Here is an 11,335-nt window from a genome sequence, read left to right as displayed (position 1 = left end):
CAGGCTTAAATAAAAGAAAAAAAAACACCATGCAAAATTACCCTTCCAAACAATGACGACAGATATTAAAATAGCTTTCAAATCTTTAAACATTAAGAGCCGCATTGCCCGGCTTTGTCAGGTCTACCTTGAGAATAAAAATTGTGTCAAGTGACATATATTCAACCATCAGGCTTAAATAAAGGAAAAAAAACACCATGCAAAATTACCCTTCCAAACAATGACGACAGATATTAAAATACTTTTAAGAAATTAAAATGCAAAACATTTATTCTAAAAGCGTAATCATGGAAACGCGAAACAAAATAAGTTAAAGAAATTAAATGCAAAATAAGGAAAGAAACTCGCCGTAATTAAGTTAGAGCATTGAAACAAATTGTTCAGAACGTGGAACATTCTACCCTTTTCAACGATATATAATATTAATATCTGCAAGTAATTTTTCACTCCCATATTCGGGAATTTATGTGAAATTTGGGCCTAGATTGGAATAAAAAACGAACTATTTATCGGATGTTTTCGAATTATAAGCTATGTCACTCAGTAAGAAAGCACCTTTCATACAGTGAAGGAATTTTTCAAATAGGTGCAGTGGTTCCGGAGATGACCTCGAACTTGTGATACAATTGTATTTTTTTTTTTTAAATCAAACTCATTTTCAAATTTAGCTCACAATCGATCTCAATTTTCCTTTTTCTCAGTGCAGTACAAAAAATTCATTCGAACCTTTTTACTCTGTTTTATTATCATTTTTCTTCAATCGTTGCAGTTGATTTGCAATTTTCCAATGCATCCATTAGTAATGGTTAGTGTAACTTGTTTGGGCTACTAACAAAATCTTTGGAAATTCCATTTCTCGTCCCACGCACCTGCTTAAGCCCTTGTCACGCTTTCTGTCGCCAAAAATGTTTCTAAAAATAACTTTTATCACTTTTCTGACGAACCTTTTGTCTTCTATAATATCCCTATCAACTACCATCTATATTGATTTTTTACTGATTTTTACTGTCCAATTTTCTTATCCATTTAAAAAAGTGTTGTGTTTACCCCCTATTCTCATCGGTATTATGGAAAAATTTTGAAGCTCCCTATAATTTTTAGGTGAGTCTTAATGAGTGAGTAAAATTAAGATTTCCGGTATTCCGGTTGAGCTACCGATATATTTGTTGTTATTTTTCCGTTATACATATTCTATTGACAGTACTATAATTATATATACAGTGCTGTAGCTGAAAAAATTTTATAACTTGTTTTTTTTTTAATATAAGATTGAAACTACGATTTTTTAAATGGAAAACCAAGGTTGGTAATTTTGCCGAGACATTGGAAAGAACCATGGCAAAAATGGTTCTTTCCAAAAAAAAAAAAAAAAAAGTAATTAGGTAAAAACCTTATTACAAATTAAGATGAGTTGCATTATGTAAATTGAGGAAGATAATAACATAATACATTGTAGAAAAAAAATTCAATTATAATTTTTAATATTAACTATGTTAATTTATAAATTGAAAAAAAAAAATCGAAAAGAAATAGCAAGTGATTTTAAATCCGCTCTAAAATGTTGCAGCTTATGAGTCCAGCTCCAGCTCTTTGACTTTTAAACAAATAATGCCTTTTAGATTAGTAAATTTATTATTAATTGTGAAATTATTCAGATTTTTTTTCCTGATTCCACTAAGATGTTTAAACTTGTTGACAGAAGATGTCGACTAGTACGACTACTAAAAGTACGAACAAATGAAAGTTTGTAGCTAATGGTCCATTGGACGAGCGACCTATTTTTCTCAATTTCAAAAAGAATTAAAAATAAAAGTTTTCAAAGTATTGAATTTTTAAAATTGAAAACAAATTAAACAATAAACTTTTTTTTAACCAGAAAACAAATTAACAAAAATTAAAATTTTATTAAAATTTATTTATCAACTAGCAAAAATACTCGGCGTTGCCTGGGTCAGTAATAATTGTGAGAAACAATCGCTACTTTCTTTTGTTTTCTGTTTTAACTGAAAGAACTCAAAACACACCGCTTTGACGACATTAAAAATTGAGCTTCCTCCTTACCCATAAAAGTAAAACAGCAATAAGTATAAAGAACGAAAGAGTATTCATTTAGAAACGAAAGCGCAAAGTGAAGCATATAAAAATTTGAAGAATTTCCAAAATATATCTAACAAAAACAAAGATCACTAAAGAAAATTGTGCGCTTTATTTACTTAAATAGTACACACACACAAAAAAAAAAAAAAAAGAAAGAAAAGAAAAGAAAGAAAAAATGCTCTCTACCATGTTTACCTAAGTGTGCAAAAAGTGAGTTTCCAAATGTTTAAATGACTTTAGACTCATGTTTGCTCCGGAGAAGCCTTGATTCAAAATTTACATTATGATTACTTTTAATGTTGCTGTTGTTAGGCTACGAATTTTCGAAACAATGGGTTAAATCTTTAATCATTTGATTTGGAAATGACATGACATTTACCGCTTTTGATCACGACGTTCTTAAACTGAGTTTTTTAGCAATAAATTATAGCCTAAGTTGTTCCCCGATTATTTAGCTATCAATGGTGAAAAATGGTTAAAATCCCTCCAGTAGTTTTGAAGTTTACCCCGGACATCCGGACAGAGATTAGTCCTTTATGTATTCGGAACTCCAGCGCTCGAATACGCTACCTTGCGGTGATTTATAAAACTGCGTCTGCACCTAAAACATTGCCACGTTGCGCATCACGTGTGTCTGTTGACGTAAACACAGGCAGTTTGTTCTGAGTATTTATTAACGCAATCGATGTGTCTTAGTTTGCTTTCAGCTACAGAAATTAATTCGTCTCTTAGTAGTATTCTCGAGCTTCTCAAAATAATGTTAGTTTTTCTTATTTCTTTCAAAAAAGTATTAAATGGTGGAAGCGTAAACAAGAAAAATCTGGATTAACAAAATTGGATAACGTAATACCAGGTAAATTTTTTTATTGTTTTGTATGAATTTGTAAGAATATGAGTTTTTTTTTAATCTTAAATTAATTTAACTAATCATATTTTACAGCAGCATTTAGTTGGAATGGACAGTATGCAAAATATTTTCTTGAATTTATTATCGTAGAACAAAATGAAAAATGTTTAACCGAGAAAGAATTTACTTTATTCCTTTTATTCTCAGCTGAAAGGTTTCGCCAAATTTGTTTAGGGTTATAGTAGTTTTAGTATTGTGCAAGCAAAGTAGCCTTGGCGAGTTTTCGCATTTTTAGTTAAACCATTTTTAATTTTTATCATGAGTGGAATAAAATGATAGTAAGATTACAGAATTCGATAAGCAAAAAGAAATAATGGTCAATCAACTGAAAAGAAAACTACCACCATATATAAACTGTGAGTACACATTTTATTTATTTTGTTCTGAGTGAATTTGAATCAGTTTTTCAATTCGATGGAAAAAAAAACGAACTTAACAACATTGACTGGACACTTTTCCTTAACCTAATTCCACATAAATGATTTAAATAACCTTTGTTACTACAGTATCCTACTGAAATAGACAGTATGCAAATAAATTTTCTTGAAAATATTTATCGCAGAACAGATTGAAAAATCCAGAAAGAACGTTAAGAATTTGAACAATAAAAAATAAAAGTTCGCCAAAAATCTGTTTATAGGCTTATGGTTTTAAAATTATGTGAAAGAATAATGTATCTTGACAAGATTTCGCATATCAGGTAAATCATTTCCATGACGAATGAATTAAATGCATGATTTCTTTGGATATCCAATCATATAGTCATAGAAATAAATTATCTAGTGTTAAACGTTACTCTTGACAGTCTGCCACGTATGTGCACTATGTGACAAAAATGTCAACAAATGCTGGAAATGTCACGAAACTGAACTTAATATGTACTAATGTATAGAAAAAACGGTACAAAATGAAAATGCCGTTCGAAGCGAACCAAAAATTTATGAATTCCGAATTCAACATCGTGAAAATGGCTGCTTCAGAACAACTTACTGTGTGTTCTGCATTAATTTTGTTTACTTTCGTAATACTTTTTGGTTTCTAATCTCTTTCTATATGGGTCAGAATAACCAAAAGACTTTGAAAAATCTTTTCAAATGAATAAAGCGAAAAAATCATACATACGAACAAAAATCACAACACTTTTAGCATTTTCTTCGTTACCACATGCGTTTGTTTTAGTTTTCAATTCCGCCATTAGACAGTGACTGCAGTGCCCCCTATAGTTCGTTGGAGTTGCGAATAAAGATGAGGATGCAATTCCTAAGAAAGCAATGTCATGCTTGCTCCAGAGAGGCCTTGATTCAAAATTTACATTATGATTACTTTTAATGTTGCTGTTGTTAGGCAACGAATTTTCGAAACAGTGGGTTTAATCTTTAATCATTTGATGTGGAAATGACATGACATTTACCGCTTTCGATCACGACGTTCTTAAACTGAGTTTTTTAGCAATAAATTATAGACTAAGTTGTTCCCCGATTATGTAGCTATAAATGGTGAAAAAATGGTTAAAATCCCTCCAGTAGTTTTGAAGTTTACCCCGGACATCCGGACAGAGATTAGTCCTTTATGTATAAAGATGAGGATGCAATTCCTAAGAAAGCAATGTCATGCTTGCTCCAGAAAGGCCTTGATTCAAAATTTACATTATGATTACTTTTAATTTTGCTGTTGTTAGGCAACGAATTTTCGAAACAGTGGGTTTAATCTTTAATCATTTGATGTGAAAATGACATGACATTTACCGCTTTCGATCCCGACGTTCTTAAACTGAGTTTTTTAGCAATAAATTATAGCCTAAGTTGTTTCCCGATTATGTAGCTATCAACAGGGGCGTAGCTAAGGGGGGGGGGGGGTTGGGGGACAAAACCCCCCCCCCCCCCGAAATGTTTGGCTCAAAAAAGGGAGAGAGAGAGAGAAAGAAAGAAAAGAGAAGAGAAAGAAAAGAGAAGAGAAAAAAAGAAAGGAGAAAAAAAGAAGAGAAAAGAAAAAGAGAAGAAAAAGAAAAAAAATCGGTATAACTTTGATATACACCCCCAAAAATTACGCGCCAAATCTGGCATTTCCTACGGACTTTTTAGGGTTGCTGTTTCTTATTTTGGTGCTGCCAATTTAGGTGTTTTCAGCTTTTAGGTTTTTGCTGTTGCCAAATTTAGTATTTTCTTGCATTTTGTACCATTTTTTGAGTTTCTTTTTAAAGTTTTGTGGCAACAATTTTTGTGGCAACAAAGTTTTGTGTCAACAAAAACAAAAAAAGTCGCCAAATTTCCGATTTGGGGGGGTATATCAAAGTAGTTCCAAAAAATCAAAACAGCTTTTTTTCTGAATAACTATGGTGAAAAATTCACTTCGCTCCCCCCCCCCCCCCCCCAGTGTCATTGAAAACCAACTCCATGAGTGACCCTCAAGCGTAAAGACTCCTCACTCTGCTGCGACATTTTTTTTGATAATTGAGTGAAATTTCACACTTCGCTTTAGAAATGAGATTGATTTGTTAAATCCACGCATATTTAGCCTTTTTTGTCATAGATTCTGCAAATTGTTAAACATGTTTAATTTTATGAGCGGCGCAGTGGGAATATTACATACAGTTGAATCTGTATTTTTCGAATTTGACAGGAAGGAAAAAAATCGAGATAAAGAGGTTTTAAGATACGAGGGCTTTAAGAAACTTTATAGAAATTTGGAATATGATGGTGAAAATTTGGAATCGATACTATAAAGAAAATCTGGGTTTTTGATCAAAATTCCTCTTTATTTGTTTTGTTCGGTCTCTATTCTATTATTACAGTATTAAGTGTTTCATTGCGAGTTTAAGGAATCATTTTGACAGTAAAAGAAACTTTAAGCATATCTTTTTCAAGAAAAAGTCTTTTATTGCTTTTTTGGTGCCTGATTTTTTTTTAAATTAATTATATTTATCCTCTTGAGGTTAGCAATTGCTGCAAATCTAACCTGGCCAATATTCTAGGATTTTCCTTTTTTCTTTACTTGAAAAATCTTAAACTTTCTTTTCACTTCTATCATCTCGATTTTCTATAAGGAATCATAATTTTAAGAAAGAGAGCAACCAAAGAACAGTACTTAACCAGATAACAGAGAAAAATGGCTTTTAATTTGAATGACCTTTAATCATTAACCATTAACTTGAAATACTCATCCATAATGCAACTAATACTCAACCTGTGAATTTCACTCCTTTACTCTTGTTCCAAGAAAGTGCTCGAAACGTCTGTCCTTTTGTTAATCTTCCTAGAAAACCTATTCGTGGAACGCATTTCTCCCTTTTTTGCCCCCTCAGCCCTTTCTGTTTCGAGTTGAAGAAAATGCTTTTGCTTGCTACTTTAAAAATCATTGGGCTTCGAATCCGAAAATGATAGCATAGCCGGAATTCGAGACATAAGGTTTTTCAGTAAATTACCGCTCATTAGCCAGGACTAAAGCAGAAATGCATGAAATACACCGCCAGCTCAGTCATTTCCAGCCGAGGACTGCAGTTTCGTGCTTATTAGCACTCATCAGTCCGGCATAGGAAAGTGACTGAGCTGGAGATGGAAAACCTCTTAAGGAAGCCAAGAGTACAGTCTGCTGAAGCAGCATTAATCCCATCGAACCCATCTGAAGGAAATTTTATTTTAATTTAAAAGAAAAACTGCATAGCATTACATGAATAAAATGTTTAAAAACGAAATGAATCTTAGACTGTTCTGTACTATTTCTGTTAGCTTGGTTGGCATTAAAAAGTAGAAAATAAACAAGACTTCTGTTTATAACACTCGAAAATTGCTGTTGCTCTCTCAAATAGATATTTATGTAAATTCTAAAGCAGCTAATAAAATTAAAAATAAAAACTTGAGAGGAGAAACAGATGGTATGCAGCTTTGTGCAAATAACTTTCTACCCCGCCTATATTTCTTCCCTTTTTTTTATTCAAATTTTATTATTAACTGCTTTAGAATTAGCATAAATGTAAATACATATAAAAAGCAACGTATAAATATAACGATATGAAAGCCATTTCATTTTTTGCAGGTTATAATCAAGAAGTCTTTTTTTTTAATTTTATTTCATGCTTTTAGTGCGAACCAAGTTAGTAAAAATAGTCTGACCACCGATGAAATTGAAAGTCAAACATCCAGTTTACAGGCGGAAATGGATGCATCTATTAGCTTTCAGGGAGGCCAGCTTTTTTAGATGTGTGTTAGCCTCTATATTAAGCAGTCACACTAAAATGAACGGAACACGCTCATCAGATATTTGATTTTCCCCCAAGATATTTGATTTGGATAGACTGGTTTTGACTAGACCCGTTGCTAGAAAGTTTCACTTTAAATTAAATGGAGGGAAAAAAAAGTTAAATTTTCCGAAACATTAAAAAAAATAAATAAATAAATAAATTCTTTGCTTTTGTTTTGTTTTGTTTGACATAAGTATCGAGCTTGGGGCACCCCATTCCAAAGTATGTAAGATTCACCTCCATCTTATTATTATTTTTTTTTAACTAAAAAAGTTTACATATATATGTATGTGTATATATATATATATATATATATATATATATATATATATATATATATATATATATATATATATATATATATATATATATATATATATATATATATATATATGTATATATATATATATAATAAAAAAAGTAACCCCCCCCCCCCCCCGAAAGTCGGGTCTAGCTACGCCTCTGGCTATCAATGGTGAAAAAATGGTTAAAATCCCTCCAGTAGTTTTGAAGTTTACCCAGGACATCCGGACAGAGATTAGTCCTTCATGTATAAAGATGAGGATGCAATTCCTAAGAAAGCAATGTCATGCTTGCTCCAGAGAGGCCTTGATTCAAAATTTACATTATGATTACTTTTAATGTTGCTGTTGTTAGGCAACGAATTTTCGAAACAGTGGGTTTAATCATGGCCCCACTGAATGCGCTGGCGCTTACCAGGCCTTGACAATTTTTGACTTTCTTGTGTTAAACCGGGGCAACTATTTCTGTACTTGAACATGGCCACACTAGATGGAAAAACTTCAAAACTTCATATTTGCCCATTCTGACCGCAAGGAGGCGCCACAAGCCACGGTTGCATCCACCAATCAACGACAAGTTTCAAAGCTTGTTTATTTTAATTAATAAATGGAACATGTAACAAACATCAATATTTCGCAAGATGCTCAGAGATATACCGTAAAAACCAATTCGAATCGAATTAGTAAAGTTATTTAGCTGATTATTTAATGCGTAAATGGTGGATCTAAAGTTGGTTAGGCAATTTCTTTTAATTTAATTTTACATGTTCATTTATAGCTTGTGTATCATTTGATGGATTATTTTACGCTTAATGGAGAAACATAATTATTCAGAGGATTATTTTTTATTTTAATGGACTTTTAGATCTTGTTTCTAAGGCTTATCGCTTCGCTTACAAGTCTTTGAAAAAGACAAAATAGTTTATGGTATCGCCAAATAAATACTTCATATGTAACTTGAAATAGTCCCCGACAATAAATAAAATTGAAACTAATCGCTCCGCTACGTACCTATCACGGAAAATTACCCCCCCCCCCCCCACTTTTTTTTATTTTAAGAAATGCTAGATATTTAGAGCTGCTCCTAATGCTATACTATTAGAACAAGATTACAAAAATTTGTAAGCAGATCTTAGATTCCTGCGGATACTTGACGGTCTACTGTGTGTGTGTATTTTATTTTTCCAACAGAAAATTCATATCCTAATTTTCGCCAAACTTGGCGATCGAATTTCCTGCAAAGTTTCTAGTTCAAAGCTCCTTTCTCATTCATGCTTAAAGTGTAGAAAATAGTTTTTTTTATGACGAATTCAATGTTTACAGGATTTTACATCGCTAAATATTTTAATTTTCTTAAAAGTACAGTAAATTTGCGATACTTCGAAGTCCGATAAATCGAATATTACTATAACTCGAAATTTTTATCAAGTCTTGACAACTTAGTCTTTAATTCCATTCTAATTATTCTGAATAACTCGAAGTTAACTTCTTTCAACTCGAAGTTTTTTCTAAGATTACTCTAAATTATTTCGAAAGAACGAAAAAAAAAAAAAAAGAAAAAGAAGAAAAAAAGAAGTGACTATGGGAGAATAATTATTTCACCTTCACTTGCAATCCGAATTTGAAACGAATGAAGATGTGCACATTTCCTGAAGTAGAATCAGCTCTATTCAAGCGGTTCCAGCATGCTGTTGATTTTTTTCTATCAATACATTTGATTAAACTGTGCATATTGTGCTAAAAAACTTAAGTTCTGTAATTTTGTCTGTTATATGTACATATTAATTAAAGTATTCGATGGTTTTTAATATTAAAATATCAAAAACCAAAACTATCGTTAAGTCAAACTTTCGATAAGTCGAAGTTTTCCGTCGGTCTTTTTACATTCGAGCTATCGCAAATTGAATGTATGTTTAAAAATATCATAGAAATGGCAAGTAAAAAAAAATCATATCATTGTTTTGCTTTTGCAACGACAAAATAAATTTTGTACGGAACTCTCCCCTGCTAGGATTTTACGAAATATCAACACTGTTGATATTTTGTAAAATAATCTGCTCCCCATTTTTTTAAAAAGATTAGTTTCACAAATTCATGTGTAGATATTTGAGGAGTTTCTTTCCCTATTGCATGTATTTGTTAAATGTTAAAAATAAATTTAAAAAAATAATAATAATTTGAACTTTGGCTGCTTGATGAGTTCGAATTAAGTTATTCACGATCATGAATTGTGATAGGATCCTACTCGTTGGGTTTCTTGTTTCTACAAATGGAAAGAAATATAAATGACCAAGAAATTTGCACCCGTCATAATATGACTGTTGATTTTTTAGAATAGGTAATACGAGGCCGTAAGTAAAATAAATATTTTATGGCCTAATCTGACCTTTATCATAAAAATTATTTACTGCGTGAACACTTTATAACAATTGAAAAATATATTGAAGTAATAGCACCTGGGATGCTATAGGTAAGATGGGAGCCTGGGGGTGGGGATAGAACCTGAGCTAAAGTGAACGCTCTCCGGTCTGTGCGCCTTCCGATGTGTGTGTGTACACCCAAACCTGTTTTTGTGCGGTCCTTTTTTTGTGTAGTTTATTAAAATTATTTATAAAACGAGCGAAAATTATTTATCAAACGAGTGCTTGGTAGTATTATCAAGGGTCGACAGGGGCATCCGATGGGAAGTCACTGTGACTTTCCAAAAATTTCTTAATTCGGGAAATTTTTCGGGAGTCGGCAAAATTATCATCGCTTGGTTTATTTTGATTTCGTTTAAATATAATATTTTGGGTATTTTCTACGTGAGACATTTTTTATGCAGTCCCTATCCACCGCATAAAAAAATATTTTTTAACTCAGTTGCGAAAACTTTTTAAAGCTACTGGTGAAGTTTCAAGCATTTTTTTTACACGATTTTTTTATGCGGTCCCTATTCACCGCATAAAAAGAGGATTGGGTGTATATATATATACTTTTTTTTAATGCTCAAAGCGTGTGAAGCAACATGGTCGTTTCCGAAATTTTAAGTTTTTTTTTTTTGAAAGAACATTTTTAAAATCATAGGATCTGATCATTTTTTAAAATAACTTGACCAAGTTTAATATTAAAAAAAAATGCATTAATCGGTGCGCTTTCATTGTTTACGCTTCTGCCGATGACATCCCAAATGATGAAATGCCATTCACTGATGCCACTCACAGAGCACAATATTCAATTAGTTTCTTTACTCACAAGTGTTGGCAACTATATGATTGATAGTAAGCGTAGAGTGCAATATGTAATTCGCTTCTTGATCATCAAAACGTAGAAACGCGGTAGACAGATGCGCCAAAGTACATCATTTGTGACGTCATAAAGACCACGCCTTATTTTCAAAATCGGACATTTAAAAAAAATAATTAAAAACTAAGCTTCGGGAAAGTGAAAGTTTTTTCTAGCTCCATGTTATTTTTATTTATTTTTTGATTATGCTATGAATTTCCTTTTGTAAGAAAAAAAATCTGCACTTTTTCGAAATAGCTTTTGTGCACTAAGCGTTTGCGCATCTCTATGCGTATTGTGCACTAACACAGGGGCGTAGCTAAGGGGGGGGTTTTGGGGACAAAACCCCCCCCGAAAAGTTAGTCTCAGAAAAAAAAGAGAAAAAGAAGAGAGAAGAGAAAGGAAAAAATTCCAAGCGATTACACACACACACACACATATATATATATATATATATATATTATATATATTATATATATATATATTATATATATTATATATATTATATATATTATATATATATATATA

The sequence above is a fragment of the Uloborus diversus genome, chromosome 6 (assembly GCF_026930045.1).
Source record: "Uloborus diversus isolate 005 chromosome 6, Udiv.v.3.1, whole genome shotgun sequence".
NCBI classification, from domain to species: domain Eukaryota; kingdom Metazoa; phylum Arthropoda; class Arachnida; order Araneae; family Uloboridae; genus Uloborus; species Uloborus diversus.
Note: the sequence above shows the minus strand (reverse complement) of the source record.